Raw genomic sequence first — 21,464 nt, 5'->3', positions numbered from 1 at the left:
TAGAGTGTTTTCCATGTGCTAGGTGTTTAATATTTGTGATTCTTGTGCATTTAAACAGTCTTGCAAGTGACATTAATACTTGTTATTAATGTAGACTCTGATAGAGGAGGAAGGGACTTACTCAATACATTATAGCAGGTAGATGGTAGAGCTAGTATTCTTAGGTATGTCTACTAACCCTAAGACATATTTCTTATACTAAGGAGGTGTGATATTGGATGGCCGAGAGAGAGACATCACAATCTATGAATCTTATCACATTTATTTGGTGGTAGATTTGGGTTTAAAATTTGTGGTCACGATAGAAGTCACTTATGGTGTTTTATTTTTGTTACTATTTATCACCAAAGCCTCGAAAGGAAGTACTGCTCATTGCATCCAGTCTCCGTCATAAAACAGTTCATATAATTGAAGTTCATAAGGCATTAGGTATTTTTTCTGGCTCATTATTCCTGTGTTATAACCTAGGTGGTTTGAATATTCTTTGAAGAAGCTCCAGTTTAGTATTTCTTAAGGTTTTCTACCAAAGGTTTCTCTGTGTTCTTTAATCAAGTCACAAGAGATTCAGGGTTCCTAGTTGTATTTCTAAAATAGCTTTTTCAAGTAGGGTGAGATATGGCCCACTGGGTAAGGATGTTTGCTGCCAAGTCTGACCACCTGAGTTCAGTCCCCAAACTTTCATGGTGGATAGGAGAACTTATTCCTACAAATTATCCTCTGACATCTGTATATATGCTCATACTCCCTCAAAATAATAAGTAAATGTAATATGATAGCTTTTATTTTACTATTGAACAGGTATTGGGCTCACATTGGATACTGTTGACATTCCTTGACAATTTAGAGTCTTTTTTTTTTTTATTGGCTACAGTTTATTTATATAAGTGGGTGCACATGTACGTGTGTGCAGAGGTCAGAGGTTGACAAACTGTACTTTAGTCATTCACTTTTCACTTCATTTTTATGGTAAGATCTGGAACTTGTCATTTGAACCTGGGACTCACTAATTTGCTTAGGCTGAGTTGGCCAACGAAGCCAAGGGGTCTTCCTGACTTCCGGAAGCCAAGGGTGCTTCCGATCAGTGGTATGTTGTAGGTGCCGGATATTGAGATGAAGTCCTTATACTTTTAAGACTGAGCCTGCTCTTCAGCCTTCTGGCCTTTGTTTAATACCTAAGATCTGAACACATAGAAACCATGCTGGTTATTTGAGTCAAATATGACATGAGGTTTTCCTGGCTTGTCCAGGAATAAGTCACTTCCTTCTCTTCCACAAGTCTGCAAGAATATATTTATTCATTTATTTACTTATTTTAGTTTTTCAAAACAAGGTTTCTTTGTGTAGCCCTGACTGTTCTGGAACTAACTCACTCTGTAGACCAGGCTGGTCTCGAACTCAGAGTATTGGGACTAAAGGCGTGCACCACCATCGTGCAGCTAAAACAGGAATATTAATGTCACCCTGCAAGTCTGTTATAAGGCTCAGCAATCATAGATATCATTGGCACCTTGTGACTTGGAAAAGTTGTCTAGTATTCATATATTTTCATTTTACTTAGTTGATATGAGGATAATTGCTTTTAAAGGCTCACCTTGTGTTCTGAACAATATCTGTTCAGAAGAATTTACATTGTGAAGATTTAAAGGGGAAAATGTAGTAAATAATCACTGCTCCTTTTATGCTCTGCATCTTGTTAGATGTTTTATTGTGAATTTTTTCATATTTCCTTATTTTGCAGAAGCTTGAGAGAGGTGAATTCATTTGCCTTGTAGCTTTGAGCTATAAAAGTCACCCAGGTCTGACTTTTGTTACTGTGTTTAATTTGTAGCAATGGCAATGTAAGAGAGACTACAGAATTATCTACATGATATTTGGAAAGAACTGTGGCTCAATTTGAGCACCACTATCCTGCCACTGTTCTCTTTATATCTTTTTTTTTTTCTTGAAACAGGGTTTCTCTGTGTAACAGCCCTAGCTGTCCTGTAAACCAGGCTGACCTCGAACTCACAGAGATTCACCTGCCTCTGCCTCCCGAGTGCTGGGATTAAAGGCGTGCACCACCACTGCCCAGCTTCTCTTTATATTCTTAATTGTAGCTTTTACTGTAAATCAAGTAAAGAAAATGGATTTGAGCCTCCTGCCTCACCATTGGTTCCAAATTCTTTTTGGGTGTCTGTCAAATGTCATATCACTAACTATTTTGTCATAAAGGCTATTGCTATTACATACATGCTATTACCTATAGATTGTGTGCATGTATCCAACTGTATGTGTAGCCGAAGACAATGTGTAAGGTGTGAGCATGGCTTAGATCAGCTTTGTCCAGTGACTTTGGCAGTGACAGAAGTAACCTTCTATCTGGGCCATCCAGAATAATAATAACCAGTAGTTACATGAGCATATTGAAAGTTTAAATTAAAATAAGACTAGTAAGGGTAGAGAACTTTCACTTTTATGTAAATCGAAATAGATACATTGTGACTAATGGCTACTGTATTGGTCAGTGCACAGATAGAGGTGGTGATTGATGTTTTTGGTTTGACTAGCAGTGATAAAAGTTGAAGAAGTTGCCGGGCAGTGGTGGCACAAGCCCTTAATCCCAGCACTTGGGAGGCAGAGGCAGGGAGATCTCTGTGAGTTCGAGGCCAGCCTGGTCTATAAGAGCTAGTTCCAGGACAGGCTCCAAAGCTACAGAGAAACCCTGTCTCAAAAAACAAAAACAAACAAATAAACAAACAAAAGTTGAAGAGGTTCAGTCTTTGGAAGCAGTATGAAACTTACTTGGGTCCAACTCAAAACTCTTATCCTGTGACATAACTGAGCAGAACAGTACATGTTTGCAAAGCTCTTTGATTATTTGTGATCTCAGGAATGATACTGTTCATGGCTTGGTTTTCATCATAGATTGCATACTCAGTACCTTTTGTTTTTGTAAGGTTCTTTTGTTCCTATTGAATGAATGGACACCAGTCTGGCCTGTTGATGCTCAGGTCGCACCATAAGGACCAGAATAGAAACCATTCTTTCCCCTTGCTTATTAATTGAGATTGATTAATAATATACCCTCTGCTTTTTAGAATTCCCATTAGTATCTTTCTTTTCCTCTCTTCTATTCTTTCTCTTTCCCTCTCTCTCTTTCTTTTTGTTTGTTTTGTATTTTTGAGACAGGGTTTCTTTGTGTAGCCCTGACTGTCCTGGAACTCACTCTGTAGACCAGGCTGACCTCAAACTCAGAGATCCGCCTACCTCTGCCTCCCAAGTGCTGGGATTAAAGGCGTGCGCCACCACTGCCCTACTCCATTAATAGTTTTTTTTTTAAGTTTCTAGATAAAGTAGAGACAATTTATAATTTGATAATCAACAAAAGAAAATATGATTTTGCTTTGTTTCCAAAATTAAGTGCTTGAGACTTTGATTTAAAATTTTTGGTTTGGCAAATATAATCTAAAACTTAAAAGTTTCTATGTAAGACTAGTTTTAAACTGGTGTCCTAAGAAACCTTAGTTGAAATTCAATAATAGTCTTACATAACATCTTGGATAAAAATTACTATATACAGTTTTGCTACATTTAATTAACTTTTGAATAGTTTTCTGAAATAAATTTAAAAGGTTTATTATGCTCTACTTGTGCTAATAGGCTTTATTTATAAAATGTTCCACTTCTTTCTAGAGCAGACCATGCAGCCCATCGGCAGTGGGCACTTTAGATCCTGCTGACTGTGCTGAGGCTTTGAATAGAGTTTTTGTAGTGAGAAAAGAGAACACGCGGGACTCGTGACTCTATGCACTTTAACAATACAACTTTATGACATTGGAGGTGGTTAAAATGCTAGAAGTAGCTCTTAAACATGACATCTCCTGTTGCCCTCCCCCCCTTATTTTAAATCTCAGGGCTGATAGGAGTGCATGGAGCTTGTAACTTCCTGTTCTCTGAATCTGCATCTTTCCCCAGCTTTGTGTCCCACAGCCTGCAACACTGCACTAACAAATCACTATTGTCCAGTGGGGCGATTGTGGCTGGAACTGAAGAATTGCTGTCTGGTTTCTATTCAAATCCAGGTAGTGAGATATATGAATGGACTTTCCAAATCGTCATGTGAATAACGTCTGCTCGGCATGAAGGCTCAGAGCCATGCTAGGAAAGATTAACTCCTAGGCTGACCACAACGCTCTTTGTGGTAGGAGCTGGAAACATGAAAAAGAATCATCTTTTTAATACTTAATTTTTCATTTCATAAGTAGAGTTATGTGTTTAATTATTTGACTGATTTTTAGTGGTTTCTGAAGTTTGGGGAAAATGCCAGATTGGTTTTTTTCACTTAGAACAAGGTTATTCTTTGAAAAGTTTCCTACTTAAAACTTATTATAGTATAAAGTTACTACTTGATTACACACAAGCATAAGAGACAGTGCTTTCCCAAGGAACTAGTCTTTTAACGTGCTTTTCAGCCCATGCTGGAAAATCATCCCCACCTCCTTTTTTTAAAATACACTCTTCTTAATACTTTGAACTTTCCGCCCCCAGCACACACCAATACAAAGAAAATCCGACTTCACATGGAATATGCAAACCCAAAAAACAAGTGGCCTTCAAATTAGGAACCCACTCAATTATCCCAGAATTGGTTACTGTTTTTAAGTTATAGGTTTAAAATGCTACTATAATTCATGTTTCTCATTTATCTGTGAAGCTATTTAAGTATCCTCTGTACTCCTGGGGAAAAAAAAGTCTTGATAGGATTGAAGGACCATGCTTTTACATTTCTGCTATGTCAGAGTTACTATGAGAAGGAGAGAGCCTTTTATGTTCTTTTTGTCTCAAACTCAGACAGCTTTGTAAGCAGTAGTGTGTAGATTACAGAGTTAGACAAAAGCAGGCGGGACTGAGAAGAGTTGGTTTTTGGAGGGGGGGATCTTGGGGCACTTCCTGTCACTCAACACATTCCAGATCACTAAAACATTTCCACACACTCTGCATTCCCTCTTGCCCACTCAAGTTCCCGGTATTTTCTGATTCTGTGTGCTGCTGGTGTCACTTGTTCTCGTCTTTCAGTGACTCTGGAAAGACTGCTTTAGAGGAGACACATTCCTTTAGATAATACAAAGCATAGCTTGGAAAATGGCTGGCAGTTTCAGAATCTAGTCACGATCACACGCATGAGCACCTCACACATCCATGTCCCTTTTCCCCCTCCCACCTCTGCAGCTGGCTGACCTGTCTCACCCACTGCTGGCCGATCGAACGGCCAGGGCTGTCTGGTTTTGGCTCATGCCTTTGTCCATGTCTGGCTTAGTTCCTCTCTGTCTTTGCTGCCTCTACCCCCAACGCTCCAGGCGGCACAAGTGTTTGGCCACACGAAACTCCAGATAGAAAGGTGGTAAAAACTTCAAACTTTGCTAGATTCTCCAACAGTTTATTCTTTTTAAAATATCTTCCTTATTTAAATACTGTTTTAAGAAAAACAAATACAAAACTAATTATCTAAAGGCAAAGAATGCAAAGCAACCTTTGTGTTCCTTATAATAATTGACTTAATAACTCTGCAGCTGCATTATGGGGAGTGTATAAAAGCTTCTGTTCTGAGAACAAAGGAGCACGTGCAGAAGTGAGACTAAAATATCCAGTGACAGTATTTCACCACATAAATTACTTCAAAGATTTTAGTCAAGCCTCTTAACAGATGCAATTTTAAAATGGTTTTTAGCTGAAAAAAAAATTGAAAGTGCTTACCCGGTAAAAGAACCGAAGTAGTCCTGAACTGTTACGTAAGACTTTTTACAGTTGGATCTTTGTCAAAAGGGGATGGGGGTGATGGGAGAAAGCAGCAACAACAATCAAAAAAAGTTGGAACTGCTGTGGCTAGAGGACAACTTCTGTGCTTCCAGATAGGATTCTTGCTGTAGAAAAGGAACTTCAGCCAGCACAGCATCCTGTCCCGGTAGAAAAATGAGTTTGTCAGTTTTTTTTTAAAAAAAAAAAAAAAGAAAGAAAGAAAGATACTGGAGCCCAGGTTAGACAAGGTACTGAACCGCGCCAGATTTCCTTGCAGCCCTGTCTGCTTAGCTTGCATTGAACTATATATGACCCAGATGATGGACAGAAGCACAGTCAGTCATGTGCACACTGGAAGAAAGCGGATTTGCTGGTCCCCGGCAGGGCAGGGGTTTGTCTTCTGATTGGGCTGTGCCCGGATCGGTGAAATGTGAAGCCCTCACCATTCAGAGGCTATAATTCAGGACTGGCAGTTTGAGTGTCTGGCTGCTTCCAGTCACTGAGAGAGACTTTGTAGGTGTTGCTTTTGTTTGATGGCATGACCCACACAGTGGTTGTTTACACCTATATACATGTATTTAGGGAAATAGACTTTCTAACATAAAACAGGACAGATGACTGCCAGAATCCTGGACCATCCTTTATTGATGAATTGTGCTATACCTAAACTAATTGTTTTCTTTGGAAATTTATTGAGATTCTAATCAGCTTCCTATCCAGACCATTACATGGTCCTGATTTTGCAATTTGAGAATTATAAAAGTGGTGTTTGAAGCCGAGAGTGGTGTGGTGTGTGTGCCTGTAGCAAGTTCTGCTTTAGAAGGCAGAGGTAGTAAGGACTGTGAATTTCATGTCAAATTTAGCTACATAGTAACATCCTATCCAGGGAGGGAAGGAAGGAGGGATATTTTGTAAGTGTAAATTATACTTAATGAAAATTGGACGAACAGCAGAGAAGTGAATTTTTAGATTTCAGAGTGTTTGAACACATGAAGGAGAAGCTTTATCTCTTATTGTTCCTTTTTGAGACTGTCACTCTTTAGTCACATGGGGTTTTGGAGGTGGCTAGTGTGAAAGCAGAGACTCCATGGAGCTGTGGCATAGCCTTTAGTCATGCCATACAACCCTCAGTTGCTCTCTTTAGGCTGAACTACAGTCCTTGGTGTTTATCACCTGTCTTTCTAGACCATTGACAAACCAGGTTATCATAAAGGATTGTCAGTTGTAATGTTGTTTAGTAAAAGAAAGTTGCTTTGTTTGTTAATTAAATTGAAGTTCACTTTTAAAATTGAAGCAATAAAATTACATTATGAGGGGCTGAGATATGGTGACTCAGAAGTTAAGGGTAGTGGTTTATCTTCCAGAGGATTCAGTTTCAATTCCCAGCATCCACATGGTAGCTTACAACTCTCTGTAACTCCAGGGCATCTAATGTCCTCTTCTAGCCTTCTCAGGTGCTAGACACACAATGGTCCATGTAATAGTTGGTTGTAAAACACCCATACACATTACTGCACTGTGAGATCTTACTTCTACTCTACATGGACCCATCATTTTTATTTTCTTAAGGTACTCCTATCTCCAATAATTTAATAAAAATCTAATCAGTATTAGGTATATAAATACTTTTTCCATTCTGTCCATTTAGTGTGTTGTGTTGTTGTTGTTGTTGGGGTTGGTGTTGGTGGTGGTGGTGGTGTGTGTGTGTGTGTGTGTGTATTTGAGGCCCTGAGTTTACCTAGGGGGGCAGGATATGTATAAGCAACTAGCACCGAAGTGCTAGAGTCTAAATTGCTGAGCCAGTGTGGAAGTGGTTGTTCTTAGACCCTGGGAACAGAAGCTATGTTATATGAGAAGTCTGAAGACCCAGTAGGGTTGAAGAAAATTGAGCTACTTTTAGTGGACTACTTCTTAAATTGTCTAGATTCAGGTATTTGGAGCTAGTTTTTACTCTTCATGAGTTAGCTTTTGGAATAAAAGAATGAGATGTAATTCAGTTGGTAAAATGCCTGCCTAGCATGCATTCAGCCCTGGATTCAATTCCCAGCCCTTTGCAAATTGGGCATAGTGTCATATGCTTATAATCCAGCGCTTTAGGTGGAGGCAGGAGGACCAGAAGTTCAGCCATCCTCCGCCTCTATAGCCAATTTAAGACCAAATTGGTTAATCAGCTCTGATTTTTTTTTTCTTTTGCCATTACTTGGAGATAACTTTCTCCTTTGCACTTCAACCAAAGTGACTCCTAAAGGTTCTGGACAGTTTTCTTTCTTGAGGGAGGTAGATACAGTTAGGTGCCGGTGTCTGTTAGAGAGAAGGATCATATCATGTGGAAAGAATTGGTTTGGAAGACTGGACCATATGCTCTTACATTCTGCTAGGAAAATGACTGTTTTCTCAGAAAACGAGATTAGCCCAGTGTTAATCATTTGATTGCATAACTAAAGCTATAAGGATTTTTGAGTAATTTAATTTTAAAATGACTTCTTTTTAATTTGTTTAATGTGTTTGAAAGTTTGCATGCATGTACGTGCACCCCATGTGTGCCTGGTGCCAGAGGAGTCCAAAAAAAAAAAAAGGTATCAGATCACCTGAAACAGGAGTTACACATTTACCACCATTTACAACTGGAAACTGAACTGAAATTCTTTGCAAGAGCATCAAATGCTCTTAACTGCTGAGCCACCTCTCCAGCCTTTTTTTTTTTTTAAGGTTGGGGAGGGATAGGTTGGGTTGTTGACACAGAGCTACACAGCTAGCCTAGACCAGGCTGGCCTTGAACTCAGAGACCCTCCTGCCTCTGCCTCTGCTGTGCTGGGATCAAAGGTGTGTGACCCCAGGCACAGCACTCTTCATTTTATCTATGTTGTTGTTTTCATCATCATCATTATTATTATTATTATTATTATTATTTCGGTTTTTTGAGACAGGGTTTCTCTGTAGCTTTGAAGCCTATCCTGGAACTAGCTCTTGTACACCAGGCTGGTTTCGAACTCACAGAGATCTGCCTACCTCAGCTTCCCAAGTGCTGGGATTAAAGGCGTGCGCCACCACCAGCTTGTTTTATCTATGTTCTTATGTTCTTCTTCTTTTTTTTCTTTTTTAAAAAATTCATTTTTTTTAGTGATATTTATTGAGCTCTACATTTTTCTCTGCTCCCCTCCCTGTCTCTTCCCTTTCCCCTTCAATCTTCCCCCAAGGTCCCCATGCTCTCAATTTACTCAGGAGATCTTGTCTTTTTCTACTTTCCTGTAGATTAGATCTATGTATGTCTCTCAGTGTCCTCATTGTTGTCTAAGTTCTCTGGGATTGTGGTTTGTAGACTGGCTTTTTTTGATCTATGTTTAAAAACCACCTATGAGTGAGTACATGTAATAATTGTCTTTTTGTGTCTGGGTTACCACACTCAAAATAGTGTTTTCTAGCTCTATCCATTTTCCTGCAAAATTCAAGATGTCTTTATTTTTTTTGCTGTGTATTACTCCATTGTGTAAATGTACCACATTTTTCTTATCCATTCGTCGATCGAAGGGTATTTAGGTTGTTTCCAGGTTCTGGCTATGACAAACAATGCTGCTATGAATGTAGTTAAGGACATGTCCCTGTGGCACGATTGAGCATCCTTTGGGTATATACCCAAAAGTGGTATTGCTGGGTTTTGAGGAAGGTTGTTTCCTAATTTTCTGAGAAATCACCACACTGACAACCAAAGGGGCTGTACCAGCTTGCATTCCCACCAGCAATGCAGAAGTGTTCCCTTTTCCCCACAACCTCTCCAGCGGGCTTGGTAAAGATCTTCACCCAATCAGTAGGTTGCCTTTTTGTCTTAATGACAGTGTCCTTTGCTTTACAGAAGCTTCTCAGTTTCCGGAGGTCCCATTTATTCATTGTTGCTCTTATTGTCTGTGCTACTGGGGTTCTACCTAGGAAGTGGTCTACTGTGCCCATGTGTTGTAGACTATTTCCCACTTTCTCTTCTATCAGGTTCAATGTGGTCAGATTAATATTGAGGTCTTTAATCCATTTGATTTGAGTTTTGTGCATGGTGATAGATATGGATCTCTTTTCATTCTTCTACAGATTGACATCCAGTCATGCCAGCACCATTTGTTAAAGATGCTTTCTTCCTTCCATTGTGTAATTTTAACTCCTTTGTCGAAAATCAGGTGTTCATAAGTTTGTGGATTAATATCTGTGTCTCTGATTCGATTCCATTGGTCAACATCTCTGTTTTTGTGCCAATACCAAGCAGTTTTCATTACTGTAGCTCTGTAATAGAGTTTGAAGTCAAGGATGGTAATGCCTCCGGAAGTACTTTTATTGTATAGAATTGTTTGGCTATCCTGGGTTTTTTGTTTTTCTATATAAACTTGATTATTGTTCTCTCAAGGTCTGTGAAGAATTTTGTTGGGATTTTGATGGGGATTGCATTGAAGTGAAGAACTGTCTTAAGAGTGATATGGGGCAGGAGGAATGGCTTCTCTATCATTTACCCAGAGTTTAGATGCATATGAATTTGTATATGGTCTTTCCTCTTTGCACCAGTTTATCTAAAATGTGTGGTACATATTTAAGAACTCAGTAATTTAATATTCAGCAGGATCTATCTGTACACATCTGATTTTGTATAATACAAAGATGGAAGATTATAGTCTATGACTATATAAGTTTATAGTGATTTTTTTTAACATGTTTAGTTTTTATCATATTTGTTTACGATGTGGAGTGCCCTTTTCTGATTTTAAAGAGCATCCTATACTCATTGTCAGATATGTATTACAAGTTTATTCTTCAGGGATTTTACATTTGAGCCATGTAATTACTATTCATTTGAGAGTTGCTAGATAAAACCAAAGTTCTTAAGACCTCAAGATGTAAGGAATGGTTTTGTTATTTGATGTGGGGATCTCTTCCAACCTTTCTTGGCTCTAGGCCAAGATTCCTATTTTGGTTTTTTTGTTGTTGTTGTTTTGTTTTTGCTTTTTGTTTTTTGAAATAGGGTTTCTCTGTGTAGTCCTGACTGTCCTGGAGATCCACCTGCCTCTGCCTCTGCCTCCTAAATGCTGGGATTAAAGGTGTGCACCACCAAACCCAGCTAGGCCAGGATTCTTAATAATTGGCAAGTATTTTCATACACATGCCCCTCTAGTCCTTCAAACCTTAACAGCTGTGGCTTCCTTAATTATTTTGGTTGATCTAGCCACACTGCATTAAAATTGGAATTATGGTTGCTACCTTCCTTTCTAATGGTTTCTGAATCTACTGAATCTAGTCAATGAATTTAGTCATCACCCTTTTTATTTCTGCTGTCATTTCCAAACAACCACCTTCTGCTTCCTTCTCATAGTCTTTTTCCCCTACCTAAAAATTCATTTTCACTTTATATGCCAGAAACTATGTTTCTCAGCTGAGGTTGACTGGCAATATCTGGAGACATTTTTTTTTGACTGGAGATAACAGTCAGAGACTGTTATTGGCCTCTAGTCTCTGTTGGCATTACTTGCTGTTATGCACAGCAGTTTCATATAAAAATGATTGTTCAGCCTGATACACCAATAGTTTAGAACTTGAGATATCTGACTCAATCTAATGTCTAAAGTACCATCACTGTATTTAGATGCCTCAAGTCAGCTCTGTGTCCTCTCTGACTGTTGCTTGAAGCGACCTTGGGAGTCAGTCAGATTATATAGTGTTCCATAGTACCTAACACTCATTACATCCCTTTAGATGGGTTTCTCTCCCTATTTTTTTTATAGATGATAGAGCTGAGTCTTTTTTTTTTTAAGACAGGATCTCTGTATCCCTTGCTGTCCTAGAACTTGCTATGTAAACCAAACTCAGGATAAAACTGAGTCTTAAAGAATTAAGTAACTGGGAGCTGGAGAGATGGCTCAGTGGTTAAGAGCACTGGCTGCTCTTCCAGAGGTCCTGAGTTCAATTCCCAGCAACCACATGGTGGCACACAACCATCTGTATAATGAGATCTGGTGCCCTCTTCTGGTGTGTGGGCATACATGGAGGCAGAATGTTGTATCCATAAGAAATAAATAAATAAATCTTTAAAAAAAAAAAAGAATTACGTAACTGAATCAAAGCCATGCAGCTACTAGGTGACAGAGCCAAATTCAAACATTGGTCTGTCTACCAAGAGCCTGAGCAATGGTCAGGACAGACAGCCTGACCTTTACTTTTACTGGGACTGTTAACAGTGTGTCCCACCTGATCTCATTGCGTTTCTTCTCTATTTCTCTGTCTGTGGCTTGCATCTTGCTGCTTCTCTGCATACAGTCCCCAGTACAGAGTCACTTTGGTTCTCCAGCCTGAACTCAAGACCCTCTTTCCAAACTATTTTCCACAAATTTCTTCAACGTTTCTAAAATATGCTGCATTTTCTAATTTTTTAAATTGATTTATCTATTCTTGGATAATTTCATGCATGTATATATTTTTGAGTGTCTGCCCCCCTACAACTTCTCCAGACCTTATTATTTTTGTTTATCTGTATTCCTAAGTATCCTGTAATAATATAACACATCTGAGATTTGGGAAATCATAAAGTAAAATGGTCTTATTTCTATTTAAAATAAGCTGGGTCTGTAGTGCTGCCAGGGTGATTATTTAGTATATATGAAGCCTCTAGATTTGACCTGTTCTCCACTCGAAAATATTTCTTTTTTAAAAGTCACTGTACAAGATACTAGATATTACTATGACATTTTTGAATAAAATGTATTTTAATGACTATCTTAGTTAGGGTTTTATTGCTGTGAAGACACCATGACCACGGCAACTCTTTGTTTTGTTTTGTTTTGTTTTTTGAGACAGGGTTTCTGTGTTGCTTTGGAGCCTGTCCTGGAACTAGCTCTTGTAGACCAGGCTGGCCTTGAACTCACAGAGATTCACCTGCCTCTGGCTCCTGAGTGCTCGGATTAAAGGCGTAGACCACCACTGTCCATCTTGGGGAAAAAAACTCTTAACCAACCCCACATCAGACAGGACCAATTTCCAAAATATATAAAGAACTCAAGAAACTAGACATCAAAATACCAAATAATCCAATTTAAAAATGGAGTATAAACCGGGCAGTAGTGGCGCACACCTTTAATCCCAACACTTGGGAGGCAGTGGCAGGCAGATCTCTGTGAGTTCGAGGCCAGCCTGGTCTACAAGAGCTAGTTCCAGTACGGGCTCCAAAGCCACAGAGAAACCTTGTCTCGAAAAATAAATAAATAAATAAATAAAAAATAAATAAATAAAAATGGAGTATAGATCTAGACAAACAATTCTTAACAGAAGAATCTCAAATGGCCAAAAACACTTTAGGAACTGCTCAATATTCTTAGCCATCAGGAAAATGCAAATCAAAATGACTCTGAGATACCATAATCTCATACCAGTCAAAATGGCTAAAATCAAAAACACCAATGATAGTTTATGCTGGAGAGGATGCAGAGTAAGGGGAGCATTCCTTCATTGCTGGTGGGAGTGCAAACTCATACAGCCTCTTTGGATGTCAGCATGGTGATTTCTCAGAAAATTGTGAATCAACCTATCTCAAGATCCAGCAATACCACTCTTGGCATATACCCAAAGGATGCTCAATCATACTACAAGGACATTTGCTCAGCTATATTCATAGCAGCATTATTTGTCATAGCCAGAAATTGGAAACAACCATGATACTACTCAACCGAAGATTGGATAAAGAAAATATGGTATATTTACACAGTGAATTACTACTTAGTGGTAAAAAATGAATTATTGCCAGTTTTTTAAAAAAAATATCCCTTCTATTTTTGGCCTTGGGGCTTTTATCTTTCTCTATTCCTGTATACCTTTTCTTTCCTTCTTACTCTGGCTGGGTGGCTGACCCTTGAAGTCCTCAGCTTTTTATTAGACCATCAGGTGTTTTAGGCACAGTAGCACAGCTTCACAGAGTTAAACAAGTGCAACATAAACAAAAGTAACATACCTTAAAATAGTATTTTGAGACAGGGTTTCTCCATGTAGCCCTGGCTATTCTGGAACTCACGCTGTAGACCAGGCTGGCCTCAAACTCCCAGAGAACTGCCTACTTCTGCCTCCCTGCTGGGATTAAAGGTGTGCCCCACCACAGCCATGCTGAGATTAGGTAGTTTTTGGAAACAAACATCTGATTTGAGAAAGATAACTGTGTTAGTCAGGGTTTTCTAGGATAATTTATAGAATGAGTATATATACATAGGATGAGAATTTATCAGATTAGATTTATCAGAATGAATTATAGGCTGCAGTCCAGCTAATGCTTAGTCCACATGGCTGGATGTTTTAGCTGGTCTTCAATAGACTCTTTTCTTATCCAATCAAAGTCCAGATCTGAAGTGGATACACCTACTTCAAAGCCAAAAAAAATCCCTCACAGGTGTGCTCTCCAAGTGTGGAATCCAGTTAATTCCAAATGGAGTCAAGCTGACATCAAGAATAGTCATAAGAGGGGACTTGGTTGGCGCCATCGGGCCTGAAGACCTGCAGTCGCTTTGAGGCTCATGGTGTTCCCCTCCAAGAGGCTCTGCATGGTGTGATCCATGGAGGGTGTTCGCTGGGCCTTCTGCTGCCTTTTGCGGCACCTGGCAGCCCAAATGGCTGCTGGCCTTGTGGCCAATCCAGCCTCAGGAGAAGGAGCACATCAGCCTGTTCGTGTTTGCCCATGAGGCCAAGGCGGCCATGGCCTGTCGTCTGATGATAAGAAAATTAGTTGCAGAGAAATTGAGTATCCCTTGGGATCATATTCATCTGCAAAGAACTTCAAAAGGAAAGCCGGTTCTTGCAAAAGACTCTTTGAATCCTTATCTTAATTTCAACTTTAACATCTCACACCAAAGGAACTTTGCAGTTCTTGCTGCAGAGCCTGAGTTACAAGTTGGCGTTGATATAATAAGGACTAGTTTTCCAGGTAGTGGTTTGATTTCAGAATTTTTTCATATTATAAAAAGAAAGTTTACCAACAAGGAGTGGGAAACAATTAAGATGTTTTAATAATGAATGGACTCAGCTGGATATGTTTTATTGGCACTGGGCACTAAAAGAAAGCTTCATAAAAGCTGTTGGTATTGAATTGGGATTTGAAATGCAGAGGCTTGAATTTGCTTTATCTCCATTAAACTTGGATATATGTCAGGTTTATAAGGAAACACGTTTGTGCTTGGATGGGGAAGAAGAAAAACAATGGGCTTTTGAGGAAAATAAAATAGATGAGCACAATTTTGTTGCAGTGGCTGTTAGGAAACCTGATAGATCTAAACAACAAAATATTTCATATCAAGGTGATTCTAAACCATCCCAGAGGCAGTTTACCATTCTTAACTTTAATGATTTGATAGCATCTGCTATTCTTATGACACCAGAGGATCCTTCATTTTGGGACTGTTTTTACTTCACTGAAGAAATTCTAATACAAAATGGTACCAAGTCATGATAGATTCCCTGAGTAATGGGGGGAAAATAAAAATAACAATCTTCTGCGTTCATTAAAGTGCTAGATATGATCAAATTTTATTTATTAAAACATTTTTAAGGACCCAAAGGCTTTTTAAGAGCAGATTTCCAGTTCAGTGACTTCTTTGAATATGTTTACTTCTTCCTTTCCAGAACTGTAATTAATAGAAATGATGACAGAATCTTCCAATGATAAATGAGCTTTATAGAAAGAAAACAGTAAAGTGTAAGCATGCTGAAGGCAAGCATTTTTAGAGAACTATTAGAACGAGTTATTGTTCCAGAAACTTTTATTGAAATGCATCTATATTAAATTTTTAAATATTTATTTATTTATTATGTATACAATATTCTGTCTGTGTGTATGCCTGCATGACAGAAGAGGGCACCAGACCCCATTACAGATGGTTGTGAGCCACCATGTGGTTGCTGGGAATTGAACTCAGGACCTTTGGAAGAGCAGGCAGTGCTCTTAAACTTTGAGCCATCTCTCCAGCCCTATTAATTTTTTAAAAAGTTATAACATGTTTTGTAGTTTCAAGAAAATGCATCTGCTCTTCGTAACTATTTTTGCTGTATAAATTTAGTAGTTCTAAAATATTGTCTTCTGTGACGTCTGTCTTGCATATAGGGTAAGGTTTAAGTTGTCATTAGCGTTACAGTAGTTTTGCCTTAGCTACAGTAATAGAAACTGCTGCTGGAGCTTCCAGGTTTGTTTTTTTTTAATAAAGTTGCGACATTTGTTTTATTAGAGATGGGTAACCCCCCCCCCCAAAGATTCCATCACTTTGAATGTGTCTTGACATTTTTTACCACTGTCAAGAATGAGACTATTGAAAGGAAAAGCTAAGGCTGGCTTGGGAGAATTTCATTGAGGTATAACACTACAGGACTTCAGGAAGATGTACCATACTGTTTTAATTTTATCCTTAGTGTAAATGGTAGTACAGTGAAAGCTCTGGCATTTGGAGAGACATGCTTAATTGTGTCAATTGTGTCTTGCAGACAAGTTTTAGAAATGGAATGATTGATTCAAAGGATTTGTGTGTGTGTGTGTGTGTGGTTTTTCCAGACAGGGTTTCTCTGCAGCTTTGGAGCCTCTTTTGGAACTAGCTTCTGTAGACCAGACTGGCCTCAAACTCACAAAGGCCTGCCTCTTTCTCCTGAGTGCTGGGATTAAAGGCGCGTGCCACTACTGCCCTCCCGGCTGATTCACAGGATTTAAACACATTGTTGGTATGTGTTATTATATTGCTCTTGAAAAACTGCAGTTAGTCGTGTATGAGTACCACCGTCTGTGTACCTCTGGTCATCTGTAGGTACTGCCTCGATTTTATTTTCTGAAGATTGGATGGGTATTTTTGTTGTTGCTCCTTTCTTTTGTTGGTCTGGATAACTGAAAAGTGATACCATATTTTAAATTTGCTTTTTTTTCAATATAAATGAGGTTGATATTCCATTGTTACTGGTTATTTGTATTTCCTTTTTATGAACCTATTGTTTATCTTCATCTGTTTTTACTTCCTAAATAAACTTAAATTGTGAACATAAAAAAAAATAAAAGAATAGTCATAAACTGGTGGCATATGCCTTTAAATGAGTTTGAGGCCAGCCTGGTTTACAAAATGAATTCCAGGACAGCAAAGGGTATTATGCAAAACACAAAGAAACCCTGTCTTGAACCTTCACCCCCATTCCACCCCCCAAAAAGTTACCACAACAGATACCTCTTTTTTTAGTCTTGCGGTTTGCTTTTTTTTTTTTTTTTTTTTTAAAGAAAAAGCATTTGTCTGTGTAGCCCTCTCTGTCCTGTAACTTGCTCTGGCTGGCCAGAGACCTGTCTGACTCAGCCCGCAAAGTTCCAGGGTTAAAGGTGCGAGCCACCACCACCCAGCGAGTAAGTGTGTGTGTGTGTGTGTGTATGCGCGTGTGTGCGTGTGTGTAATGAAGAGAAAAATACCCATATGACAGACAGAGTGTTCATCAGAAAATATGTAAAAAAAAACCTTGCCTCAAAACAGACAAATGATAGGTGCAATAATTGTATATTATTCATACTTTAAGGAAGAATATCCAGGTGCATAAGACTTTTCCCTATCCTCACCTTCCTCAGCATTCTTTTGTTTTTGTTTTGTTTTGTTTTTTGAGACAGGGTTTCTATGTGTACCTTTGGAGCCAGTCCTGGAACTACCTCTGTAGACCAGACTAGCCTGGAACTCACAGAGATATGCCTGCCTCTGCTTCCCTAGATGCACCACCACCGCCTGACTACCTCAACATTCTTAAATCTCTCAACTACTCACCATAATGTACGTAATTGGATGCACTTAATTACTAATATTCTCAGGAGTCATTCTTTACTGCTTCCTTGTCGTTGTGTGTGCTCCTACCTAGAATGCACTTTCCATTCCCTCCTGCTCTGCCTGTGGGCAGCCTCCCCTTCAAAACTGAGCTCAGATACCTCTTCTGGTTTTGAAAGTTTCATCATACCCCTTGCTGGATTTATCACCCCTGCTTGTGGCCCTGTTACTGTGTCATTCACATGTTCCTCAAGTACACTACACTGTAGCTTAGTCTATTGCAGAGACATCTTGTCTGTAAGTTCTAGGGACAACGGTCTTATTCTTGCATTTCCTTGTTGTTCTGAAACACCAGAATACATTACTATGTCTCAGGAGTGGCTCTTTCAGTTCTTGTTCTAGATGTGGAGAATATAATAGCAGATATCTTTGTGTTAAACCTTGTTGAGTTACAGTGATCAATACAATTGTTTTGCTGGTCAAAAAAATAGGCAAATAGATGAGTGAAACAAAATGACGATGGCAGAGACAAATTCTCATAGCTTGGTCTTTGGTAAAAGGGCAAAGGTAATGAATAAGACATAGCCTTTTCAATAGGTGGTACTGAAACACCTATGTATCCATATACCAAAGATTAATCTAGACAGACTTTATCTTTCACTAAATTAACTCAGAGTGCATTGCAGGCCTGTGTGTACAATGAGAAGCTGTAAAACTCCAAGAATATAGTGTGTAAGTAAAACCTAGATGGCCCTGGGTTTAGTGGACTAGCTATTTAATGGCAGTAACAATGAAGACAAGATACATGAAAGAAAAAATTTGATAGGATTCTTTAAAATAAGAGTTTTTCTCTGTGAAGTATATTGTCAAGACAATGGAGAACCAAGCCAAACACTGGGAGTAAATGTTTGCAGATGACATTTCTAATAAAGTACTGTTACTGAGAATAGAGGACTCTTTAAACAGCAATAAAGACACAATCTGATTGTAAAAATGGAAAATGGTTCAGAGTCCTTAATACACACATGCTGTGGAACAATGGTTTTGCCCTATAAAGATTTCTTTCTTTCATTTTTTTCAAGACAGGGTTTCTCTGTAGCTTTGGAGCCTGTCCTGGAACCAGCTCTTCTAGATCAGGCTGGCCTCAAACTCACAGAGATCCACCTACCTCTGCCTCCCGAGTGCATACACCACCACCGCCCGGCAAAGATTTGTTTCTTGTACTTGTTTAATAAAATGCTAATTGGCCAGTAGCCAGGCAGGAAGTATAGGCTGGGTGACCAGGCAGAAATTAAAGGCTGGGCAATGAAAACAGGAGAATTCTGGGAAGAGAAAGAGTCAGTCTGCAGTCATCACCCCGACGCAGAGGATGCAAGATGTGACTGCCACACGGAAAAAGGTACCAAGTCACGAGGCTAACACAGACAAATATTATGGGATAGTAAAAGTTATAAGGGTTAATAAGAAACCTGAGCTACTAGATCAACCAGTTTATGATTAATGTAGACCTCTGTGTGTTTCTTTGGGACTGAATGACTGCAGGACCAGGTCGGACAGAAACCTGTGTTGATGATCCAGGTGGCAGAGAAGCATTTGAAAAGACACTGTCTGGAAGATGCGTACTGAAAGCACAGTGAAGTACCACGGCATACCTACAGTCTATAAATGGCCAGAGTTTAGCACAGGCTTTTCAGATTGCAGGAACATGTGATGATTGCTGAAAAATACATATCTAAAGGAAAATAATTTTAAATCTTAAAACAAGTGTTAAACACTTTTCTATGTACAGTCCATTAAAGAAACAAAATTGCCTTAAATCCAACCTGCTGTAACATTTTCTGTGGAACAAATTATCCCCAAATACATGTATCTATTTTTTTGGTTAAAGTGTTTTAGTTGCAAAGAAGATTCATTCTACCTGTACAGATATAATCCAGATCACCATCTTCTGAATAGTGACCTTAATTCATTTCCAAGCACAGAGTAGGTACAAAGTACTAAGTCAAAAAACTGCACCCAGATTGCAAATCTCTCAGCTCCTTTAACAGTCCATTCTGAAAGAAATGTTCTCAATATTCAGCTATAATGAAAATAGATACTGGGGTTCTTAATAGGAAAACAAACAAGAAATCCACTGAGGTCTAGGCAGTCCACTGGGAGTTAATTTCATTGCTTAGACTTGAACATCGCCATGTGTGCAGTTTCTTTAATCTTCCTGCGGCTATCAATGTGGATTTAGCAGTTGGCAGCTTCTTTTTTCCCCCACCCTGTCTGGGGCAATTGGAGCTTTGTAGAATCTGACCTGCTGGACCAGAGATTTTCCTTCCTCATTTTAGAATGATCCAGAGGCTTATAACTGAATGTCATTGAGGTTCTAGTATGGCTCCACTGTAGCCAGAAACAATATCAGGCACCTGATGATGTTTAGTCAAGAGACTAAAATTTATAGTCAACCTGTAATTAAATTTTCTGTGACACTTTGAGCCTGTGTTCTAGCCTATAGAATACTACAGCCATGTCCCAGTTCTCTTCACTGCCCCTTTTTCCACTTATGATCTTCATATCACTTGCCTTTAAGGCATTGCTGTTCTTGTCCTACAGTTTTATGATGGACATCACCACAGCACAGCAGAAAAGACAACTCTGTATCAGCCATGTAAAGAGGTAAAATTCATCCCAGCAAAGGAATTGAAAGCTATGGCACAGGTTGGATTGTTGATCACAAGTGAGCTTAATCAACAGGAACAAACTTTGCAAGAATCAATCTAGAAAACAGTAATCATGATGACATTCACCATTTTCTAAGATCTGTTCAGTAGCTAGTTCAATTTTAGACACCGAGGTTCCTTGTCCTGGAAGAGTTCGCAGTGCAATAGGGACAAGAGTTATAAAGTGAGAGCAATGCTGCTCTCTACTTGTTGATCCTGAGAAACAGAGTATTGTGAGCAGCAAGAATAAATGTGTTTAAAACTTAACTAGTGGAGAGGCTAGACTATATTTTAGGAAAGAAATGGTATGCTTTATTCTTAACCATAATAATCATGTATGGTGATGCTTAACCATACATAGAAGTGATGCCTCCTGATTTGCCTTGTAATTAAAGTTCTTAAACTTGCTTAGTTTTTTTTTTTTGGGGGGGGGTGGAGAAGGGGTGAGGTTCAAAGCAGGGTTTCTCTGTGTAGCCCTGCCTGGCTGACCTGGAACTTGCTCTGTAGACCAGGCTGGCCTCAAACTCAAAGAAATCCTTCTACCTCTGCCTCCAAAGTGCTTGGGTTAAATACTTGTGCTGCTGCCACCTGACTCTTGCTTAGTTTTTGTTCCAGCAGTTTGGAGGTCTGATTGGGCAGAGACATGTTGGTCTTGCTTGCCACTAAATCCCCAGTGTAGAGTATGTATGGCCTGTTATTATTCATTAAATTAATGATTAAATCATCACCCTCATTGAGTAAATTGTGTCAACAGTATACAAAGGATCTGAGATTTAAAAAAGACAAGTGTCTGATTTCACAGGAGAAGCATCTCATACAAGATGGAGTGTTCTGGAAGTGGTATTACTAGTTGACCAGGCCTTTATTAGATTAGAAGTATTAGCAGAGTAGACAACTCTGAAACTGTTCTCTCTTACATCTCTATTGCATCATTTTCTGTCTTATAGCAATGCCACCACTTCTGGGTAAGACTAACTAGGAAAGGAAATTGGTACTAAAAAATGGCTAGTATGTTACTTTTCATCCTATTGTCTCATCCAACAACTTCCTCCTCACATACCATATAGAATTAATTTTACTTGAAACTAACTCAGAGGCATTGAAGCAAGCTAGACCCTTCCTCAGCTATGAGTATTGAGTGTACTAGGTAGGAGGCTGAATCATTTTATGTTTTCCCTATTGTCTCTCTAGCTCTTCACTAAAGGTGCAA

At 39.0% G+C, this 21,464-nt stretch overlaps 1 protein-coding gene and 1 pseudogene across 2 annotated transcripts in view; both read left to right on the top strand.

Annotated features, from left to right (window-relative positions):
* Nr6a1 (nuclear receptor subfamily 6 group A member 1) overlaps window positions 1-21,464 on the top strand; it is a 158,860-nt gene that overhangs the window by 76,045 nt on the left and 61,351 nt on the right. The window lies entirely within an intron of this gene.
* Window positions 14,298-15,226, top strand: LOC125397041 (L-aminoadipate-semialdehyde dehydrogenase-phosphopantetheinyl transferase-like; annotated as a pseudogene).

The sequence above is a fragment of the Myodes glareolus genome, chromosome 21 (assembly GCF_982192425.1).
Source record: "Myodes glareolus chromosome 21, mMyoGla1.1, whole genome shotgun sequence".
Classification (NCBI taxonomy): Eukaryota; Metazoa; Chordata; class Mammalia; order Rodentia; family Cricetidae; genus Myodes; species Myodes glareolus.
Note: the sequence above shows the minus strand (reverse complement) of the source record. Positions and strands in the feature narration are given on the sequence as shown.